At 42.2% G+C, this 24,544-nt stretch overlaps 1 long non-coding RNA gene across 1 annotated transcript in view; it reads right to left on the bottom strand.

Moving 5' to 3' along the window:
* Positions 1-6,091: 6,091 nt before the first annotated feature.
* The window catches only part of LOC140910456 (uncharacterized), a 40,053-nt gene continuing 21,600 nt past the window's right edge, over positions 6,092-24,544 (bottom strand). The window contains exon 3 of the long non-coding RNA XR_012158600.1: positions 6,092-6,299. This is a non-coding gene — a long non-coding RNA (uncharacterized LOC140910456). The remainder of the gene's footprint in view (positions 6,300-24,544) is intronic.

Below are 24,544 nucleotides of genomic sequence, written 5' to 3'. Positions count from 1 at the left end.
ATTTGTTTAGCTAATAAGTTTCTATTCCAGGGCCGATAATCCCTTGCAATTTGAGAGTCTGTGCTAGTCCACTCACAAACTTTTAGGTAGGTTTTATGTTACATTGTCATTTATAGGGCTATTTGGAAAGTATTTTAAAGCTGGATGGAGAAATGTGACACTCTGCCCCTTTAAATTTTTGGGTGCTCTGTACCGACCTTGTGCAGAGACTCACTTTTGTTTCTTCCTGTTTGTTGGCAGAACAACAAAATCACCACAACAGATAGCTGTGTTTCTATCAGCTTCCCTTATGTCTATCTCCTTCGCTGTTGGTTCTAAATATAACCTGGGTAACCTTAAGTCTGCATTTTCTGGTTTTCAAAAGTCTGAATTTTCCTCAACCCAACATGCTGCAAGGGAACAACATACCACCAAGAAACTTTAACTCTATTAACATAAAAACCTATATTATATTAATATTACATATGTAATCCTCTCCTTAGGAAGTCTTCTTCCCCTGGCAATGAAGGCAAAGAGTTAATCTGAAATGTAATGCTTAGGAGATTAAAGGATCTGAGGCCACAACAACATGGCCTTATCCTGTGCAGCAAACCACTCAACCTCTGCATCAAAGCCTCCTAGTTTCTTGATTACACTAGGGTGGATAAATTAGAATTTTTATGGCAGATTTAGGTAAATTCAGAAATTGAGGATTTTAGTACATAAGAACACTATACTACCCGGTGACATTTATTTTGATATTAAATCACTTATTCTACACTGCCCCCAAATTTTCAATGTCGTGCATATTTTTTGTACAGACAATGCATAACTGTATTTTAGAAACTGTAAGGAGGGAAGGGGGAGATTTTGGCAGTTGGGGTTTTGGGCACCCAGATGGCAGCTTGAGGTCTCAGCCCCCATTAGCATTTTGGCAATGGAAATGAAATTCCTCTTTCCCTCCACCTGTTGACAGGATTGGAGGTAACATGACATTTGGGAAGAGGGTTAGAGGGAAGTGACTTAAATTTCTAGTTCTTTACCCTAGCCACCTGTGGGCCAGTGCACTGATTTCACAGCCCACAAATCAGCCCACAAAATAAAAGTCAGGTGAGCTTCAGTCAATGTGGTCCCTTCTTCCCAGAGCCACTTTTATGAGAACTTATAAGGAGTCCAAACAGAACTAAACCTGCAATAGCAAAACAAAGATTGCAACTATAGCCAACAGTCTCAACATACAGACCTGGAGGCAAGGCCCCAGTTCACATCCAGCTGTCCCCCTCCCAGCAGCTCTCTGTATTTCCCTGACTTCCTACTCCCTCTAGTAGGTCAGAGTTAATTGGCTGCTACATTTGGGTGTGGGCTAGGGGGTGGTCTTGTGCCCTGTTACACCACCCCTTGACAACAACCAATTACCCTCCCGCATGCAACAAACATGGATAAGGACAGCTGGTTGGAAATTCTTTGACAAACTGGTTTTTCAATGAATAAAAAAGGCCATTTCTGTCAATTTAAATGTTTTTTAAAAAAGCTAGATTTTAACAAAATTTAATTTAGAAAAACACAAAACAGTGTTTTGATAATGTTTAAACACTTTGTTTTGACATTTTCAGATTGAAAATTTTGATTTTTCATATCAAAATGAAATTCATTTATATAATTTGTAAAAAAATTAGGTCAAAATCAGAGCAAAATATTTTGACTTTAATCAAGAAAAAAATTTCAATTGACCCCAAATCAACTTTTTTTCTAAAACTCATTTTGTGAAAAATTCTGTTTCAGAATGGAAAACATTTGAAAATCATGGTATTTCCTGTAAAACAGAAAATCTGGTTCCTGCCCAGCTCTATAGTTAAGTATATTAGCTGGTTATTTCTGCTAAAGATATCAGCACAGAAATAGGCAAAGGTGACATTTAAACTGTCAGTATTCACTTTCAGAGTTAATATGCAATTAAGAAGAGTAGAACATTGCACCTCTCAGGACTGTCATTTCAGGCTGTCTGCAGACTCAGGGAGACAATTAGCTCAGTTTACATGTGGTTCATATTGCATATAAGGGGCGTGTTTGTGTGTGTGTCTATATACACACACACACCCCCCTTAAGTATATATGGGGGGGAAGGGAGAAGCGAAAGAGAGAGCTTAGGATCTGCCTTAAAATCCTGTGATAGATGGAAGCTTCCATGAATGTGGAATACACTGGGCCTCACTTATAAAAATAAGTATTTTTTTTGTTCCAAGCCATCTGATGTGAGGAGCAAAGAGAGTATTTTTGCTGCTGTCATCAGGATCCAGAGAGCATGGCATTAAAACTAGCTCCAGTTCCTAGTCACAAGAGCTATTTAGCTCATTCTCTATGCAGGAAGAATTCTACTGGGAATCATTTTGATTTTGTACATTAGTTTTCACTGTATTTTTCTATATAATTTTTTTAAAATAAAGTACATTACATCTCCTTGATTGTAAGTATGTGTCTGGATAGTTTATGGAACTATGGTGAGGCTTTTCTGGTCCCCCTGAGCACTGTATGCTAGGCAGCACATGTGCTGCTGAAAGTAATTTATGTGCCTCAGATTATTTGAGATACTAGGTGGGGGAGAGAATATCTTTTACTGGACCAAATTCTGTTTACACAGAGCTCTTCAGATAATTTTAGTCAACTTTTTACACTGATTTTTTTTTTTAATGTTTATTCCCTTTTCACTCTTTCTTTCTGAAAGGAAGATGCATACACACTTCTCAGGTTAAAACAGGTATCTTCTTCACTTTTGCTTTGTTTAAAGCTTCTATTTCAGAATACAGCACGCTCTGTCTAATAATGCAGGAAAAATGGGATGGTCCTAAGGAGAAACCTACAAAAAATGAGCCATACATAAAAATGAATATTACCAAAAAGACCCCTTACCTGGCTTTCCCAAACATATATTAATTTAACAGCTAAATTCAGTCATAACACGGAATTAAGCCACTGTATCATCTTTTTGTGAGTGCTCAGTTGATTTACTATTAAATTTAAACAGGCATATTGTGAAATGAGCATTCTAGATGGCCATTATGATGATAGTACTTCTCCCAACACTATATTTATGATGCATACTTTCAAATCAGTGAACTATATTCAGAGCTGTTTAGAAATGTTATGAGGAATGCCACTTTCAAAAGTGTTATCTATTTTCAGTTGGCGAAGCCATTCAGTTTTAAGCAGCTTTAAGCTTTTTATTGAAATACCTTATTCTGTATAAGTCTCCCATTCACAGAAACCCGAAACAAAAACAACAAAAAATTAGGCACCACACAGATGTTTTCCCTTCATAAACTGAGTTTTCCATTGTGTATTTCTGCAAATGTTTTTAACAGTGTTATACAATCCTTCTATGTGGTTACATGTGTTCTCTCGCTATTGCTGATAACTATCAGCTCTGTGATTTGTTTGTTTTTGGGGGGGGGACAGGGGTTGGGATTTTTTTACAATTTATATTACTTCACACTCTTTTCTGTACATGGAAAACAAACCTTACAACAAAATGTAACTAGATCTGGATGGCTACAAGCTGGTCTATTCCTAATGGATCAAGGGACAATGTGCTCAGAATCCTGGTTAGAAGGATAATTAGGGTCAGTGACACTCTCACCATCTGGAATTGTTACAGTTGTCAAGATCTGAGATGACTCATCGTGCTGTGGGGACCATATCTCTAATGGCAGCACTAATAATAAGGGAACAGTAGACAGGGATGAAACTGTTGTTAAGTGTCATAGCTTGAGGAAAATGTTCAGGAAGAAAAAGAGGGAGGGGCCTTTTTTGACTTAATATTTTTTTCACACAGAAAAACAAGATGGTCTGATTCTCACCAAACCAGAGGATTGTGTGATTTTCATGAGTTCCAGCCAGCACTGAGAGTGTATCTCCTTATATGTTTTCAATCCAAACTAGAACTTGTTGTACAGATTCTTACATACAATCCTTGCAGGTTTTTGTTTTACTATGCACTGAAGAAAAATGAAACAAACAAACAAACAAAAAGAAAACACCATGAACCTACAGTCAGGTAAAACACCCACTGAAGTAAATGGGAGCATTGGCAGAGTAAAGACTGCAGGATTTGGTCCTGAATGATCAAAGCATTGATTAGTATGTGGAATTGTTTCACAAAATTAACATAATATGATCAAAATAAATCTTTAAAGGATTTTTGTGGGAAAGTCCAAACTATTTAAGAATGGGAAAGCCAGATCTACAGAACTGCTATGAGATTTTCTTAACAGCTGTGGCTGTTTTGATTAGAAAAAAATGTAGTTAACATTTGTAAGGAAGTGTGTTTTTTATGCACTTCACCAATACATACAGAAAAATTGGGAGAGACATTTGTGAGTGGATTAATTTGAGAAGCATAGGTGCTGTATAACAGAATCAGGCTTCTGAGTATAAATAAACATAGCAGGGACTGTCCTTAGAGCTAAATATATTCTCCTCAAACTGCTGTGACAAAGCTCTGACCCTGTCTCAGTGGGTCCCGCGCTTCCTGGCGGATTACGCTAGCCTCAGAGGCTCACTGTGTCCCTCCACGTAGCCCCTCTTTCTCTATAGGCAAGGGTTGCAGCCTACTGAGCCATTTTCATCGTAAGCCAGAAAGGGAGGTGAGGAGAAGCTATCCTCCCTCGCAGTCTCTGTTGTCTCCCAGTCTCAGTGATTAGTGGGGGAGGGGAGGAGAAGGGACGGGGGAGCCTGGGCCCGCCCTCTACTCTGGGTTCCAGCCCAGGGACCCTGATAGTGGCAGCTCTTGGTAGCTGACTTTTTGGAAACAGGATAAGTACGATTCCCTGGGCTACTTCCCCACAGCAGCCCCCACTTCCTCAATATCTATATCATCCTTACCTCAGGGCCTCCTTTCTTGTACCTGATAGGGTTTGTACTGCTCCATTTCTCCAGCAGTGTGGCTTCCTCCTACAGCTCCTGACACACACCCCCACCTGACTAAGTGGGAGGCTTTTAACTAGTTTCAGCTAGCCCCTGATTGGCTTCAGGTGTCCCAATCAACCTAGCTGTCTCCATTGCTTTCTGGAAGGATCTTAATTGGCCCCAGGTGTCTTGATTAACCTGGAGCAACTGCCATTTGGTTACCACGGTAACAGAGATTTGTTTAGCCTGGGGCTAACACACCTGTTTCTCACTACTTTCTTATAGCCATCTGGCCTTGCCCCATCACACAGCGTATAAGGCAAAGAAAATTGAGAGAGACATTAAACCGCAAATCCTTTAGCAGAAGTAACAGACAGTGTTTGTATGATAATACTATAAGGAAATGTGCAGCAGGTATTGCTGTCTCTGTGGAACTCTGACTGTCACAGTACACAAATAATTAGCACAGATAAAGGGAGTAGCTAAGGGAAAATAATTGGCTGGGAATAAAATTAAGAGAATATGGCCATAAAGATGAGGTTTTATATTGTTGCATTAAAGATAAATATATTTAATTTTTGTTCATAAGAAATGTTTATTTTAGAAGACACTCAAACACAAATGAAAGACTTACTAACTGTAGTAAATCAGATGTACATTAAACACAGTGTTACACTTCATATAGCCATGGCTATTTCTTCCCAATTTCTACAGTAACATGAATAGCTTTACAGGGAGATTCCAAAACATACTACAGTAGTAGCTAGAAAAACTAGGCAGTTTGTGAAAGACACCAGTCTAAAAATGATTGATTTCTGTGTTATTTGATTTAAAGCCAAATTGCCAAACGCAAAGGGAAATATTAGGATGAACAAAAATACTCTACCTGCATATACCCTGAATGTTAGGAAAGTTCAGATATTTATCCAAAACTTGCAGCTCAGGCCCATCTGTAGAAGAAATTAAGTCTCTTTCTGTACAGTTCTGCTTTACAAAGATTAATTTTGTACTTCATGAATAGTGAGATCAGCCACTCAAGATTTAAGTTAATATTTAATAGAAATGTGTCCAGAACAGTATAGGAGCGCTGTACTTCTCCCTCAGATTTTGAGCAAGTTTGGACACAGATTCAAGTGTCTTGGCTTGAGACTCTACCTAGTTCTTTAATTTAATAAATGAATAGCTAGAGTCAATCCTCCATATAATAGACCACAACCTTGAATAGGCCACGGTAATCTGAAGCATCTACTGATCATTTCTGTTTACTCACATATAAGAAAGAGGAAAGTGATGCTTTTGGATCCAATCAAAGTTCCATTCAACTCTGCAGTTATCTCTCCACTGAAGTCTGTGGGAGATCCATGAAGTCCTTGATTGTCCTTAAATGATTCAGGTGTACAGGAGCCATTTTTCTCAACCTGAAAATATCCCAATTTGGGGCACAATGTGTGACAAAGACCCAAATGAAGGGCACAAAAATTATTTGTGCAGGAAACATAAAAAATATTTCCCCCACTTTCCGTTAATAAACTGGACCACAGTAATTTGTGACTTGACTAGTGTAACCACTGTCTCTCTGGCTTTTCAACTTTGCTCCCCTCCGGTCTATCCAAAATATTGTCGCCAAACTCATCTTCCTCACTGACCTCTTTCATCAGATTACCCATTTTCTCCAAGTCTCTACCTTGATGCACTCTGCATAAGTTTCATACACCTTATCTTCACTTTCAAGGTTCTGCCCATTTCTGCTCATGCCTGCATCTCTGGTTACCCATCCTACAATACTTCTGTTTCACCTCATACTCTACCAATTTACTTCCTGGTTTGTTCCCTCTCTCACATGTCACACATGCCCCTGTGCCTTCTCCAATGGTGCTCCTGCCCTGCACACATAGTCATCAGGTATCCTCCTTGATCCTGTACAGCATACACCATCCCTTTCCTCTTCTAGATCTCTCCTCAAAACCCCCCTTTCCTCACTCACCCCTCAGTAACAAGCCTCTAATCCACTAAAAACTTATAATAATACTAATTTTACCTCCTGCCCCCTTTTCTATGGGCTCTGAGCTGCATTTATATAAAGATTCCAATCACCATATAAATATGGGCCTTAATCCTTGGCCCCTGTTCTGACTGCTTTGTACCACCCTTAAGGGGCAGCAGAAGGGTCCTCCTGGCACAGGAGTACTTGAATGGTGCAAAGCCAATGTAGTTGGCTCTATATCACCCGTTTCTCTCCCACCTCTGACCCACCACACACATATACTTTGTGTAGGCAGCACATCAGGGGTGGGGGAATGGGGCATATGGTGCTCTGCCAGATCCCTGACTGGCACTGCAGGTGACTGAAGCTGAGGTAAGTTAGAAACAGACTCAGGACTCCTCTACATACATAGAAGAATCTGCCTGAATTTGGTCCCAAGCTAATTGGTAGTGAGTGTTACTGTTCCGCAACAAGGGTTTATAACTGAACCACAGTAATGCTGAGTTATACATTCCAGATTTGAAGGTGGTGGTTTGTTTATTTACTGTTTAATTTTTCTTACACACAAATCACTTAAAAACATCTCCTTTATTTTTTACTTTAGTGTAATATTCCTTCTGGCTATTGCCTAACATTCAGGAGTTCTGGGGGGTTTTCTAAACTGTAACATGCAGCTATTTCTCTGACACCCACTAATATGCATGAGGCTGGAGTCTAAGAACAGTAAAGTCACATGAGAAGATGGACAAGTTGACAAAAAGATGATGCTAAAGAGCAGACACCAATGTAGCTGTGGCTACATTGAAGTCAGAACTTTAAGTCATCTCTTTAATGAATCTGTAAATATTTTTAAGGTACACATTTATTAAAACCTTTACCCACATTGTTTAGTGTTGCCGCAAATATTTTACTACAGCTGTCTATTAATTTGCATGGAATTAGCAAAAGGACCAAAAATTTGAGAGTGATCACTGATTAGGGTTGTCCAACCTGAGACACCTTACATGTCTGACATATTGCCAGGCCTGTATTTCAGGAGTGCAGGGCAGCTGCATCTCCAGGTGAAATCCATGGGAGTTGTGGGTCCCTGATACCTTTAAAAATCAAACACAAAAATGTCTGAAATTGGGCACCCAAAAACAAGTGGTCACTTTTCAAAAGCTTTGACCTAACGTTCCCTGATATTGACTGGTTTTCTGACAATTTAAGAACAACAGAAAGTGTTCAGAAAAGTAATTCAACACATTTTAAAATAGCAACATTGAATATTATACCATTCCTCATACTACTTCAAATTCTAAGCCAATCCTTTGCTCCAAAGCACTGAAAAGATAGCAGGCAGAACATTTGTTGCCTGACATTCTTGTTTTCCTCTTGTTATCTGTGTCCCACGGCTGTTTTCTCTGTTGTATGCCACACTTCCGGTTAAAAACAAAAACAAACAACCCAACAACTTTAATTTTAACAACATCTGAATGCCCCTGTTTCCGTGTTGTTTTCATACTTGGATGAGTCTTAGTATTTTGAGCATGAGAGGTTTGATAAATGCAGTGTTGACAGATGCTGTTCAAGTTTCTTTTCCCACCACATGGGGTGATGGAAAACCTCCTTTCTTTCAAAATACATCTTGAAAGGCAACAACCCTTGACTCTGTAGTGCTGGACTTTCCTTGAACAGAGATTATTAGTTATGTCTATTACAGACTAGATTTAAATAATGAAATTCATGTCATTCTGTCACATGTGAACCAATCTGAATTAGAACATGGGTCTTCATCAGTAAAAAAACTAATGAATTAACCCACTATACCCCCCTTATATTCAATTTGCCATACATTTCTTAATTAAACATATTGCAGTTACTTTTATAAAAGATGATAGACAAGGGTGTAATTTATTTTAGGGCAATGCAAGCCTAATGAGAATTTTTTTTAGTGAAGTACGAAAACATGTCATACTAAGCAATTTCTATACCAAGCCCAGTACAATGACAATATCAGTGACAAATACTTGGATGCTTCAAAGACAAAACACTCCTGTAATGTATCTAGATTTCATAGTGCATTGCAGTACACAGTGACAAAAATTCCTTCCTGATTCCAGATGGTACTATAATCCATGAAATTTAATTACATAAATATGGATGTTATCCAGTAACTTTAAAATGCCAGCCACAGCATTTGATTCTACAAACTCTTGTTGCTTTGAATTCCACAGGTTGATCTGATGGAATGCAAAGTAGTATTTCTTTTCATTTGTTTATGCCAAGCTATTCATTTTATCAAATGACCCGTCGTTCTTTTACTATGCATTAAGGTATTAAAGAAGGGACTAATTAATTTTTTATATAATCATCATAATTTAGAATAACAATCTATTCACATCCTCTCTGCTCCAGCCTAAATGAGAGTTTACACCAAAGCTAGTTTTTAGGACCAATGCTGCAGCCAGTTCATTGCATTCTTATGTAATACAATAGGTGTTCTGCATATTGAATACCCAATTCTGCCCTATAAGGAGAAGCTATGACTGAAGAAATTGATTCCTTTGCCTGTTATTGTTGTTACATTTTTTAAACCTAAAATAACACAAAGACTGTCAGAAGTCATCACACAATAATTACTAAAATCAAGAATTCAACACTTCTTTCATGTAAATGACCTTCCCAAAAAGAAGCTAAAACTGTGTATGAAATAAAAACTTTAAAAGCAAAATAGCATGCCAACCAAAATCCCAGATCCAAACACTGAGGGTATGTCTACACTACGAAATTAGGTCGAATTTATAGAAGTCGGTTTTTTAGAAATTGGTTTTATATATTCGAGTGTGTGTGTCCCCACAGAAAATGCTCTAAATGCATTAAGTGCATTAACTCGGCAGAGTGCTTCCACAGTACCGAGGCTAGAGTCGACTTCTGGAGTGTTGCACTGTGGGTAGCTATCCCACAGTTCCTGCAGTCTCCGCTGCCCATTGGAATTCTGGATTGAGATCCCAATGCCTGATGGGGCTAAAACATTGTCGCGGGTGGTTCTGGGTACATATTGTCAGGCCCCCGTTCCCTCCCTCACTCCGTGAAAGCAAGGGCAGACAATCGTTTCGCGCCTTTTTTCCTGAGTTACCTGTGCAGACGCCATACCACGGCAAGCATGGAGCCCGCTCAGCTCACTGTCACCGTATGTCTCCTGGGTGCTGACAGACACGGTACTGCATTGCTACACAGCAGCAGCAACCCATTGCCTTGTGGCAGCAGACGGTGTAATAGGACTGGTAGCCGTCATCGTCATGTTTGAGGTGCTCCTGGTCGCCTGTGTGAGGTCGATCAGGAGCGCCTGGGCAGACATGGGTGCAGGGACTAAATTTGGAGTGACTTGATCAAGTCATTCTCTTTAGTCCTGCAGTCAGTCCTATTGAACCATCTTATGGTGCTTATGGTGAGCAGGCAGGTGATACGGATTGCTAGCAGTCCTATTGCATCATCTTCTGCTGGGCAGGCAAGAGATGAGGACGGCTAGCAGTCCTATTGTACCATCTTCTGCCAAGCAGCCATGAGATGTGGATGGCATGCAGTCCTTCTGCACCGTCTGTTGCCAGCCAAAGATGTAAAAGATAGATGGAATGTATCAAAACAAGAAATAGACCAGATTTGTTTTGTACTCATTTGCAAACCCCCCCTCTGCCCCCCGTCTAGGGGACTCATTCCTCTAGGTCACACTGCAGTCACTCACAGAGAAGGTGCAGCGAGGTAAATCTAGCCATGTATCAATCAGAGGCCAGACTAACCTCCTTGTTCCAATAAGAACAATAACTTAGGTGCACCATTTCTTATTGGAACCCTCCGTGAAGTCCTGCCTGAAATACTCCTTGATGTAAAGCCACCCCCTTTGTTGATTTTAGCTCCCTGTAAGCCAACCCGGTAAGCCATGTCGTCAGTCGCCCCTCCCTGCGTCAGAGCAACGGCAAACAATCGTGCATCTGAGTTGAGAGTGCTGTCCAGAGCAGTCACAATGGAGCACTCTGGGATAGCTCCCGGAGGCCAATACCGTCGAATTGTGTCCACAGTACCCCAAATTCGACCCGGCAAGGCCGATTTAAGCGCTAATCCACTTGTCAGGGGTGGAGTAAGGAAATCGATTTTAAGAGCCCTTTAAGTCGAAATAAAGGGCTTCATCGTGTGGACAGGTGCAGGTTTACATCGATTTAACGCTGCTAAATTCAACCTAAAGTCCTAGGGTCGACCAGGGCTGAGATAGCCCAGATATGGATTTGAATTTAGCAGTTTAGTTCCCACTCTCCTGAAGAAACACATGAATGTCAAGCAGACGCATGTAGGTTAGTAATGCTGATATAATTGTCTTAAAGGTGACCTGTAAAGGAAAACAAATTGGAATGTGTGCCCCCCCCCCTTTCTTTACAATGTCTAAAGAAGACCTTAAGTGTGTGGTGTTTTGTCTTTTACATTAGAAATTCAGGTCTTCTCTATCTTGGAAAACTCTATGGCAGTTGGACGACAAATAGAATTGTGACATCAAAAGCACAAAGAAAGAGAAATCTGATTAAATGAGAGAGGAAATTATTTGGATTCACAAATAATTTCACAGGTGAAATCCTGGCCCTATTGGGCATTGATTCCAGTGGGGCCAGGATTTCAGCCACTATTCAAAACTCTATTTTTGGTTTGTGTTGTAAAAACCAATTTAACATAAATGACCGAGAAGCACTTGGAAGAAAGGATGGCTTTAAGATTCAGCACCACTGCCTCTTCAGTTAAGGTGTGAAATATTTAAACCTACATTTCTAAGACTTCCCACAAGGCTGCTCATAAAACCAGGGAAGAGCGGACAGTCCTGCTATTTATAAAGAGAAACCACGCAGATTTTACATCTTTCAGCACTTCTTTATACTGTACTTCCTAATAAAAAACCCCCAAACAAGTTCTTATCTTTGTAGGTCAGCTTTAATTATCTTGATAAGCTATGTCACCAGTAAAAAAAAGGGAAATGGCTTTTGAATTATTAGCAGCTTCTTAGCTACACCCTATCTAGCAACAGTTGTTAGGTAGGACAAGCTTTTCTTACATTGCATCATTAACACAATAACTTGCAAACATAAAGGCCTTGCTACCCTATAATTCAAACTCCCACAGGAAGGAGGTGCTGCGACGTCTGGGAGCAGCTAGGTGATTTTTTGAGTTGGAGCCAGCCACAGGTCACTTTTTCTACAGTGTTGTCTACATGAGAGAATTTTTACCAACCTCTGATTTGGTTGCATTCAAGAAACTTCTAAATTAGCACCCACTGCATTGCTTGGAAAACTAGCTTGCAATCAAATGTAACCTAATTCAGCAGGAATCCCTAAAGACCCAGGGAATTTGTACAAAAATTCTTACAGTTGTAACACTGGTTCAGCTGCATGCGTATTAGCAATGTTGGGAACTAGTGTAAACAATTTTCCATCTCCAGCAGCTGTTTTCAATATTGTGTGAATTAGACAGGCACCCAGAAGGTATAATTGGCATAGTGCTGAAAATAGCTGTTGAAGTTTGAGAGCCATTTATATTAGGGCTTTCAACATTGCTAATACTCATGCAGCTGAAGCAGTGCTACAACTGTATGATTTTTTTGTACAAATTCCCTGGGTCTTCAGGTAAGTATCTTTCTTGACATAACTTCAGTAATTGGAAATTAAGGATCAAGTTGCTGATTAATTTAAATCATTTAGCATATATAGGTTAATGAGATATATAAGTAGGATAGTACCACATACAGAGTTTTGAGTGTCTAAATTTTTTTTTATATACAGGAAACCCTGTAGTGGACAATTATGGAATAACCACCTATCTTTAGGGAAAACTTCTGCTTTAACCTCATCAGTTAGTGGTTGGCTTATGCCCAGTAGTATGAAACTTTATATCACTTTTTTCAATCCTATTTAATATAATTAGGGATGTTCTTATTATTCTCTCATTGGACACATATAACTCCGTATCCCAACACAGGTGCTAAAATAAGGATTACTCCTGTAATTAGAAAGATGGTGGTCACAACTACTCTATACTATTTTAACCCCCATATTTCTGCCCTACACATGCTTTTAATGGATAATGTATTTGGGTTACGATGTCATTGTCAAAGTTAGGAAGTGCCGCTCCCTGCAAAAAGAACAATGAGATACCGCATACACTGATTGAGGAAATGTCTCTCAGGAAATCCTTGTGGTTTTCTGTCTTTATCAAGCAGGAGTAATATGCCTGTAAATTATATGCCAGAACACTATCTCACAGCCCTGGCAGCACCACAAAACCACCAATATAAGGCAGAGTCTTCCAACTAAGCATCTTCATCAGCATGACAAAGAAACCATCTATATAACACAAAAATTCAGTCTAGCAGGAAACTTTCAGAAAATGTGCTTGTGCCTACATTAGCCTTAAGAAAATACTTAGCTACTCCCCAAAACATGCAGCCTCTCCCTTTTCTGCATAACTTATTGGATCTTAATGCAGTGTAAGAAAAGCTTGACCTGTGCAGGAATTTAAAATGCATCCATCACTGTGACACCAGGATTATAAAAACTAACAGCTATTCCAAAAATTACAATTTCCCCATTTATCTTGTGATGTGCTGAGAAATGGAGCAAAGGTAGGTTGGTTGGCTGGTTTGTTTAATTGCATCATAAGCCACCCTCAGGAAATTCTAGGGGTAAAGTACTGAGAAGAGATAGGTGTGATGGAACACAGCCCTGTATTCACGCCCCACACACTATTGTGGTAATCTTTGTACAAGGTATGCCTTGTGAGGTATCACTTGAAAACTCATAACTTGCTAATCAGTAATATGATGGTAGAATACAAGTAACAACATTATGTGTAAAGTTATGAACATAAGCTGAAATTAGGAGCTTTTCCAAGATAAGTATGGGGAAAGGCTAAACCAGCTGAAGTAAAAGTATCTTAGTTTGAGTTACCTGACTGTCCTCACGGCAGTGAGTTGACCGCGGCGGCTCCCCCGTTGACTCCACTTACTCCTCCTGCCGAGGTGGAGTACAGGCGTCGATTCGGGGATCGATTTATTGCGTCTAGACGAGACGTGCTAAATCGATCCCCAATAGATCGATAACTATCCGCTGAGCGGGTAGTGAAGACGTACTCACAGAGGTAGTGATTGATCTATCGGGGATCGATCTATCACGTCTCATCTAGACGCGATAAATCGATCCCTGAATCGACGCCTGTACTCCACCTCGGCAGGAGGAGTAAGCGGAGTCGACGGGGAAGCCATCGCAGTCGACTCGCTGCCGTGAGGATGGCCAGGTAACTCAAACTAAGATACTTTGAATTCAGCTACGTGAATAGCGTAGCGGAAGTTGCGTATCTTAGTTCGAAACACCTCCCTCGCCCCCAGTGTAGCCCAGGCCCTCAGAGACAAAGGGCAAGCTGATGCCCCAGCCAGGTAGGTGTCAACAAAGCTGTTGGGCCATCACCTATCAAGTGGCCATTCTTTGGCAAGAAAGCGGGTGCAGGGACAAAGAGATCTGCATCTTAGCAAAGAAACAGCATAAGGTCTCCTTCCTCCACCAGATCCTGTGGTTCTCAGCTGGAAATGCTTTTCATTGAGGGACTGAAACTATAAAAAGGAGGGGCAAACACCCCCATCATCTTCTCTCTCTTGCTTTCTGCTCATCTCATTCTCTGCACCAGAGAAAACAAAGGAAACAGTCACTGGATTCTGGGAGGGGGGTCCTGACCTGAAGACTTTGGTCAGTAATGCTGTTGGAAGCATGTGGTGAGAAACTTTGCTTTAAACCGAATATAGTTTGTTAAGTTAGGTACTAGAAAGCGTTTTATCATTATTTTTCTTGTAAACATTTCTGACTCTCATGCCTCATTACTTGTACTCACATGAAATCTGTCTCTTTGTAATTAATAACCTTGTATTATTGTTTTATCTAATCGAGTGTGTTTAAGTTAAAGTGTATAGTAACTCCATTTAGGGTGGAGAGTTGTGTGTGTATATTATTCCCTTCAAAGAATAATGGATTTAATGTGTTTGGACTGTCCAGGAGAGGGCTGTGCAGTACAAGATATACATTCTGAGGGAACTCCTGGGACTTGGAATGTGCTGGGGTAACCCTTTAGTGTAACCAAGGCTAGTGAGAGCCAGAGTGTGACTGGCAAGCTGCAGTTGCAAAAACACATCTGGGAGTGACCTGTGTGCTGGCAGGCTATTTGTGAGTGGTTCAGGTTGGGAGTTACAACAGTAAGGCGTTGCAAGGCATCCCAAGTTGCAGGGCAAGAATGACAGTCCCACAGAGGTGCGATTGCACCTCAGTATGTCACAGTGGGCAGACATTTTAATCTGAAGGTGATCAGATCTCTAGTCCTCTAATATCTTGTGGAAGGGTGTTTCACAGCTGTGGGACCAATTCCTTCCACATCTTGGATGTTTCATTTCAACAGTCTCTGAGGAGAGAGTTCTAACTCCTCTTGCTAGGATAGGATGGGACTTTAGGCACCAAGACATTGGTAGCATAATCATTGATGCTTAGACTTTAAATGGTTGTTTCTCTGTTAGGCTCAGGCTCCATCGGCTATACAGGATGGTCTTCTATCTTTGCAATCCCAGAGGCTGTCAGTCATTTTGCAGAGGTGCATACCACAGAATTGGAGGAAGATACAGAAAACATGGATGCAGACACCGCAAATGGGTCTATTTTGCTCAGGACTTCTTACTTTTCTGCACAGGTTAATTTTGTGATTAAAATGATCATCAGAGTTTCTAGTAACATGGTTTAATATTTTCAGAAACCTTACTGTATTGACAAGTGCTGCAGTGATTGGCCTTTGCTGTTTATTATGTTCCATATATTTCAGAAATAGAGCTATGAAGCTATAAAGACAAGGTAACTGGCCTTTTGGAGTTTAAACTGTTTGCTATCTACTGGCTAGTGCTACTTCATATGTCTGACATTGAAGTACATTGCTAAAGGGATGATAAGAACAGTCAGGTTACAGAAGTCCATTTGACTCCTTCTATGTACAGTGGAGGTTGTTCAGTGGACTCAAGTAATAGCTATTGGTTCCTGGCTTTGAAATAACTACATCTACACCTGATTTAAACCAAAAACGGGGGGGGGGGGGGAAGTGTTCAGTTTTCTCTCTGTTGGGTTATTTGGCTCAATGAGAAAATGTTTTATTGAAACTTTAATATTCAGCCTCCCCTTATTCCTGAAATTTTCATATGCAAACTCTCATGTTGCTGGTGGATGTCTTTGGACAAGAAATGTGGACTTACCTCAAGAGAAAAGGTATTTTCTTCCAGAAGCTGGAGAATATACCATTCTATTTTAAATCTGCAATGAAGAATTCATTCTCTTTGTTTGGTTTTCTATTTTATTCATAACTTTCTATTAGTCGATTACTAAACAAATGGAAAACACAATACAAAACCTATCAAACAATAGCAGTTGGAAAGTAAAACTATCTCAGAGAGGTAAGGAAATGTAAACTCGCATAACAAGAGTTAAATACAAATAGCTATCATTCCACTGTTTTTTTTGGGGGGGTGGAGGAGGTTTGGGGTGGGGAGGGGAGTCCTAGATTGATGAGTTCACAGTTGAAACTAGATTAATTGGATAACCACTCTGCCATTTCTAAATAAGAATTATTGCTTTGGATCCATATAATTAAAGTGTTAATTCCACTCAATGTACGCTAAAGTCCCTCCTTCAGAAGAATGAAGCATCAGACAATAGTGCAGCCATACCACTTTTTTTGTTATATTTGGTTATGCGTTTTTTTTAACTGAGTATACCTTTCACAATTCTGCAAGCATAAGTACAGAAGTTAATTAAAAACATAATAATATGACTATAAATGGCCAAGTTCAAGTTTGAGGGGTATGGGTGTAAACCCATTGAAGTTAATGGAGCTGCTTCCCACTTGCATCAGTGTTGAATTTGTCTATACGAGGTTGAATTTGGCCTCATGTCAACAAAAATGACACTAAAATCCACACTGCTCAAATCCAACCCCTCAGAAAAGACCTGGTTTAAATAGCATACATGGAAAATCAACAACTGGGATTCTGTCAATGAATGGGAAGGGTAAGCAAATTCTAGAGAGGAGGGCTCTCCTCTGCAAAGCGCTGTTGTATAGAGGCTTGTATTCTAAATGGTCTAAGGCAACAAAAGCACAGCTCAGACTTACGTAAAATATTGTTTAGCAAAAGGTACAAAAGGGAAACAGACTGAATTAATTAATTACTGCTTGCACCTAAGGATAGTGTTGAGATCATGACTGGTAAACAAGAGGCAAATAGAACTAGAAATTAATGAACCAAAATCGGTGTCTTGGAAATTACGTCTAGTTGGTGGACAAAATAATAAGGGGACAAGTTATTCTACCTATCAACCCCTTTCTGGGGTAACGAAAAAAAATATAGAGATTACAAGTGTGAATCAGAACGATAGGTGTGTAGAGATGAGTGGCTTGGACAGAGCAAGCTTTACCAACATGGCTGCCACCTCCACTGTCTGCAGGGACCACAGTGTCCATTGTGCCACCATTGGAGCTTCATTGTGCCGATCCTGAGATGGCCTGACCAGAACAGAGAGGGGGACCCAGATGACATTGTCACTTCTATCAGTTCGGGCTAAATCTCTAATACCTCCTGGAATGCAACGCTCAGGTTCTGGTGTCACCCTCAACCCTGCTCTCTCATGTGTACTTTCCTTCCCCTACCTTATTTTCTCTCGCTCTCTTTTTTTTTATCTCTCTCCTTTTACTTTCTGTTTATAAGAGTCTAGCTTAGTTGGCCAATGCTATCTTTTGCAACACTGTTGCATGCCTAGGACTGAAAAGACAGCTAAAAGCAATCCCTTAAACACCTGCTATCAGTACAAGTTTGCCAGATATCAGAGGGTATGTCTGCACTGCAACATAACACTAGGGTTCAAACTCAGGCTAACCTCCCTTCTGTTTACACACAAATTCCACTAACCCATGGACTCCATGGGGGGTAGAGGGTCTGAGCCTTAGTAAAGCTGGGACCCAGAGTTCAAGCCCTCCTGTTTTGCAGTGTCAACACAGCCCCACTGGACTTGTGCTCTGGAAGGCCACCAAAAGTATTCCGCAATCCCATGGGCCAATGTTCCTTCTCCTCTAGACAGTCAATTTTGGTGGACAGTCAAGTTTTCTCACACTACACCACAAACAAAGCACTAATGCGGCCACCTTTTGGGAGGGCACTAGGAATTGCTATAAATGGTAGGAGAGTAGGAACTCCAACCTCTGTAAGAAGATCGGCTTCATTCATCAAATAAGGCCCAAACTTGCTTGAGATGGCTACTTCAAAAGGGGAAACACCTACTGGATTAGGAGGCACTCTCCGCTGCTGTACAGCTAGGAGACTAATTGCACAGCTGCATCAGGAGAACATTCAGTCTGAATATATGCACCTGAGTGTAGAAAGCAAATTTTGTGTTTATTCTATATCTTCTGCAAATAAGTACTGCTGTTTCTTTCAAATCACAGTTTGATTTGAAGTACCAAGATACACTCTGTGAAATAGAACATAATGATACTGTATTGCTGATTAGGAAATAAATTTCCTTCCAGGTATCATCTTCCAGTATTTTAACCTAAGATTTTTGGCCCATAACTTATTAAATCTTATCACATCAGGGCTGATAAGTGTAACTGAAACACTCTAAAGTTAAGATATTCTTGGTAATATGTAAATCGTGTCTGAAAGTAGATTGATCTCTCACATCTCCTGCAAGTCTGTCTCTTCCCTTATCTGCCCAAGGAGTGAGAGTCTCTTCTTGCTTCCTCCCACATCAAGATTCTGAAGCATTCCATCATGGATTTTCTTTCATTTTCAGCAGAGAAGTGTGTAACTCAGTTGTTTCAGGTTACAAGGCTTTGTGTGAACATATTACTTGGTTTCAATCCACTCACATTTGCACCATTTCCCTCTTTCCCCAGCCTGTCCCTGGCCCTTGCTTTCAGCTAAAAAGTCAAAGCAAAACTCATGCAAAGCCACTGAATTTCACATCAGAGTCATACAAAAATGGCTTCTGCATTGAGATGATGACAGATAGATGATGGTCATGGAGTTTCTGTGCCCAGCTTGTAACCACTAGTTCTTCTGTGAGGAAGGCTGCAAATTTTCCTGTGCTTTTAACCAATAGTTATCTTAATTTTCCCCACTCTATTGTGCTTGAGAGGATAGAGCTCTGTTTCTTTCAAAAGTGACAGTGCACTTAACTTTTCTCAGGTAACAGTGAAAGTCAAATTTAGTTTAGATTAAATATAAGAAGAATTTATTGACAAAGAAAACAGAAAATAATTACTCACTGTTAAAAGCATGAACGCTAGCTTAAACAAAAAAGCTGCATGCTCACAGAATTTTTATTATTAGTTTTGTTAGTAAAGCCTAGTATCAGAAAAATAACATCACTAGACTTTGAAGCTTTTTTTTCTCAGCACCAGTCCTACCCTAATTCTATGAAATAGGGAACTCTCTTCCATATGTGCTTGTGGAAAGAGGCTAAAACTTTATCCTGTGTTAAGCTTGGAGGTCCAGATTCTGATTGCCTTACGGCTTGGCTACACTTGAGAGTTAGAGCGCAATAAAGGAGACCCGGGCACACTAGCTCACTACCCGTCCACACTGGCAAGGCACGTAGAGCGCTCTGACTCCGCGGCTACAGCGCTCCTGGTATTCCACCTTGGTGAGTGAAATAACTTTTGCGGAGCCCCCGCTGGAGCACTGCGGCGCCAGTGTGGACACCCTCGTCCTATAGTGCACTCTGATCGGCCTCCAGAAGTGTCCCACAATGCCTGTGCTAGCCACTCTGATCATCACTTTGAACTCTACTGCCCTGCCTTCAGGTGACCAACGGTCAGACCCACCCTTTAAATTCTCTGGGAATTTTGAAAATCCCCTTCCTGTTTGCTCAGCCAGGCGCGGAGTGCTCTCATCGAATCTTTCCAGGTGACCATGTCTCCATGCGCCAGGCGATCCCCAGTATGGAGCAATGGCGAGGTGCTGGACCTCATCAGTGTTTGGGGGGAGGAAGCTGTCCAGTCCCAGCTGCACTCCAGACGTAGGAATTACGATACCTTCGGGCAGATATCAAGGGACATGATGGAAAGGGGCCATGACCGGGACGCACTGCAGTGCAGGGTTAAAGTGAAGGAGCTGCGGAATGTCTACTGCAAAGCCCATGAGGCAAACAGCCGCTCCGGTGCTGCCCCTGCGACCTGCTGTTTCTACAAAGAGCGGGACGCGATACTTGGGGGCGACCCCACTCCCCTCCAAGTACCACCATGGACCCTTCAGAGACCAGTTCAACAAGGCAAGAGGAGGAGGAGGAGAAGCAAAGCGGGAGCGAGGGTGCTGAGGTGGAGGAAGACACTCCGGAACCCCTAGATGCATGCAGCCAGGAGCTGTTCTCAAGCCAGGAGGAAGGTAGCCAGACGCGGCGGCCAGTGCTTGGGGAAGAACAAACACCAGAGGAGGTTCCTGGTAAGCGGCTTTTATTTTGGGAAGGAAGTTATTTGGTGCGGGCTCTTGGGGTGAGAAGGGTTAGGGCTGCATGCATGCCTAGCTGTGGAATAGGGCGTTGGTGTGCTCTCTCACAACATGGTACACGGCCTCAATGATCTCTTCTAAGGTCTCATCCAGAACTTGGCCAATGCGCTTGCGCAGGTTTCTTGGGAGAGCCACTGTGTTCCTTGTCCCAGTAAGGCTAACTTGTCCACGCCACTGTGCCGTGAGAGGTGGGGGGACCATTGCTGCACACAGGCAAGCTGCTTATGGGACAGGGCAGAATCTGCATTGCAGCAGAAGACCCTCCCTTGCTTCCCAGGTCACCCTCAGCAGCAAGATATCTTCCAGGACGAACTCCTGTGGAAAATGTGGGCACAGTGTTTGGTATAGGGGCCCGCGGCTGCTGTTGGCTCTCCCCAAGGCACAGAAACCCAGAGGACAGTACAGCTGTGAAACAATCAGTCCCCCTAGACCCTGTGCTTACTCACCATTTGGGGCTCGCTTTGGGACGGGCAAATTATGCTATTGTGTAGACTGTGCTTGCCCTTAAGTATGGGGGAATCATTGCTCTGTCTGGTGTGAACAATGCTGCCTTTGTTAAGTGTTGCATTTTGCCTTTACAGATGCAACCGTGAGATCTCAGTCGTCCATGTTATCACCGGCCGAAAGACTCCAAAGAATCAGAAAGTGGCCACGTAGAAGCAAGGAAGACATGTTGCATGAAGTAATGCAGCATTCAAGTAATGAAAATCAAAAAGTGCAGGAGTGGCGAGACAGTGAAAGGAGGATCTGCCAGCAGAATGAGGTGCTCCACCAGCAAAGCACAGCAAAGCACAGATAATAAGGACAATGGAGCGCCAAGCGGACTCGATCCAGGCGTTCATAGCCATGCAGGTAGAACACTACCATGCCCGACCTCCCCTGCAGCCCTTGTCCAAAACTCTATCCCGGGTCCCCCATGTCACCTCCAAACCACTTTCCCCAACATCTGGGTTCTTACAGCCACCTGTAAGAACTGTAAAAGCTGCCTCCTCTAGCATCACCACCCAGCCTATGACCCTTATCCTATGCACTCAAAACTATGACCCTTATCCTCTGCACTCAACCTCCATCACCATGCCGTATAGCCATCCTGAAGTGCAGCACTCATTGCACAGCACTCAAGACAGGAAGGCTGAGTATGATAACAGGACATACGCAAATCTGTGATTGTACCGTTCCCCATCCCACCCGGTCAAGGTTCCTTCCCCACTCTGAACTCTAGGGTACAGATGTGGGGACCTGCAAGAAAGACCCGCAAGCTTATTTTTACCAGCTTAGGTTAAAAACTTCCTCAAGGTATAAACTTTGCCTTGTCCTTGAACCCTATGCTGCCACCACCAAGCATGTTAAACAAAGAACAGGGAAAGAGCCCACTTGGAGACGTCTTGCCCCCAAGCCCTACACCCCCTTTCCTGGGGAAGGCTTGATAAAAATCCTCACCAATTTGCATAGGTGAACACAGACCCAAATCCTTGGATCTTAAGAACAATGAAAAAGCAATCAGGATCTTAAAAGAAGAATTTTAATTAAAGAATCACCTCTGTAAAATCAGGATCATAGAATCATAGAATCATAGAATATCAGGGTTGGAAGGGACCCCAGAAGGTCATCTAGTCCAACCCCCTGCTCAAAGCAGGACCAATTCCCAGTTAAATCATCCCAGCCAGGGCTTTGTCAAGCCTGACCTTAAAAACCTCTAAGGAAGGAGATTCTACCACCTCCCTAGGTAACGCATTCCAGTGTTTCACCACCCTCTTAGTGAAAAAGTTTTTCCTAATATCCAATCTAAACCTCCCCCACTGCAACTTGAGACCATTACTCCTCGTTCTGTCATCTGCTACCATTGAGAACAGTCTAGAGCCATCCTCTTTGGAACCCCCTTTCAGGTAGTTGAAAGCAGCTATCAAATCCCCCCTCATTCTTCTCTTCTGCAGGCTAAACAATCCCAGCTCCCTCAGCCTCTCCTCATAACTCATGTGTTCCAGTCCCCTAATCATTTTTGTTGCCCTTCGCTGGACTCTCTCCAATTTATCCACATCCTTCTTGAAGTGTGGGGCCCAAAACTGGACACAGTACTCCAGATGAGGCCTCACCAATGTCTTATAGAGGGGAACGATCACGTCCCTCGATCTGCTCGAGGATGGTAAATACCTTACAGGATAATCAGATTCAAAACATAGAGAATCCCTCTAGGCAAAACCTTAAGTTACAAAAAGACATAAAAACAGGAATATACATTCCATTCACCACAGCTTATTTACCAGCCATTTGAACAAAAGGAAATCTAACGTATTTCTAGCTAGATTACTTACTAACAAGTTCTAATACTCCATTCCTGTTCTGTTCCTGGCAAAAGCATCACACAGACAGACAGACCCTTTGTCGTCCCCCCCCCGCCAGCTTTGAAAGTATCTTGTCTCCTCATTGGTCATTTTGGTCAGGTGCCAGCGAGGTTATCTTAGCTTCTTAATCCTTTCCAGGTGAAAAGGTTTTGCCTCTGGCCAGGAGGGATTTTATAGTTCTGTATACAGAAAGGTGGTTACCCTTCCCTTTATATTTATGACACACCCCTTGCCCTTTCTGTTTCTCAAGCAATTGCATTTCTTTTCAATAAATGGATTTTTTGGCTTTGAAAACATTCTTTATTATTGCATAAAGTAAAAGATACCTTAGCCCAGGAAAGGAACAGACATGGCAAGTCAGCATAGCAAACACAGATTCCTACTAACATTGGAACCACTGCATTTCAGTCCCGTGCAGGGCACCAGACATTACTGGTGGCTTTCAGCCTCAAATTGCTCCCTCAAGGCATCCCTAATCCTTGCAGCCCTGCTCTGGGCCCCTCTAATAGCCCTGCTCTCTGGCTGTTCAAATTCAGCCTCCAGGTGTTGAACCTCTGAGTTCTATGGCTGAGTGAATCATTCACCCTTCCCTTCACAGAGGTATGGAGGGTACAGCATGCGGATATAACCGTGGGGATGCTGTCATTGGCCAGGTCCAGCTTCCTATACAGAGAGCACCAGCGGCCCTTTAAATGGCAAAAAGCACACTCCTCAGTCATTCTGCACTGGCTCCGCCTGTTGTTGAACCACTCCTTGCTGCTGTCAAGGCTCCCTGTGTAGGGTTTCATGTGCCACGGCATTAAAGGTTAAGTGGGGTCTCCGAGGATCACAATGGGCATTTCAACTTTCCCTACGGTGATCTTCTGGTCTGGGGAAAAAAGTCCTGGCTTGCAGCTTCCTGAACAGGCCAGTGTTTCAAAAGACGCGTGCGTGATGCACCTTTACAGGCCAGTCTGCGTTAATGTCAATGAAACACCCACGGTGATCCACAAGCGCCTTGTAAACCATAGAGAAATACTCCTTCCGATTAACGTACTCGGAGGATAGGTGGGCTGGTGCCAGAATTGGAATATGCATCCCATCTATCGCCCCTCCGCAGTTAGAGAAACACATTTGTGCAAAGCCAGCCACAATGTCATGCACATTACCTGGAGTCACGGTTCTTCTGAGCAGGATGCAATTAATGGCCCTGCAAATTTGCATCAACATGATTCCAATGGTCGACTTCCCCATTCCAAACTGGTTAGCGACCGATCGGTAGCTGTCTGGAGTTGCCAGCTTCCAGATTGCAATAGCTACCCGCTTCCCCACCGTCAGGGCAGCTCTCAATCTCATGTCCTTGGGCCACAGGGTGGGGGCGAGTTCCTCACACAGTCCCATGCAAATGGCTTTTCTCATCTGAAAGTTCTGCAGACACTACTCGTCATCCCAGACTTATCCACGAATGCAACAAGCAAACTCATGTCATATGCGTTACTTGAGTCGATATCATCGTCGGAGCCCTCACTGTTACTTTGGATCATAAGGAATTACTCGACTGCCAAATGTGACGTGCTGGCGAGACTCGTCAGCATACTCCTCAGCAGTTCGGGCTCCATTCCCGCAGACCGAAAGGGAAGACAGAGCGTGCAGTACAAAAAACATTGAAAGATGGCGCCAAATGTGGATGGAAGCACAGGGATTGCTGGGATGCGAACCGATGCATCACGGGGTGTTGGGACAGGACCCAGAATGCCCCCCATC

This window comes from Lepidochelys kempii, chromosome 4, assembly GCF_965140285.1.
Source record: "Lepidochelys kempii isolate rLepKem1 chromosome 4, rLepKem1.hap1, whole genome shotgun sequence".
In the NCBI taxonomy this organism is placed as follows: domain Eukaryota; kingdom Metazoa; phylum Chordata; order Testudines; family Cheloniidae; genus Lepidochelys; species Lepidochelys kempii.
This window is presented reverse-complemented; position numbering and strand designations above follow the sequence as displayed.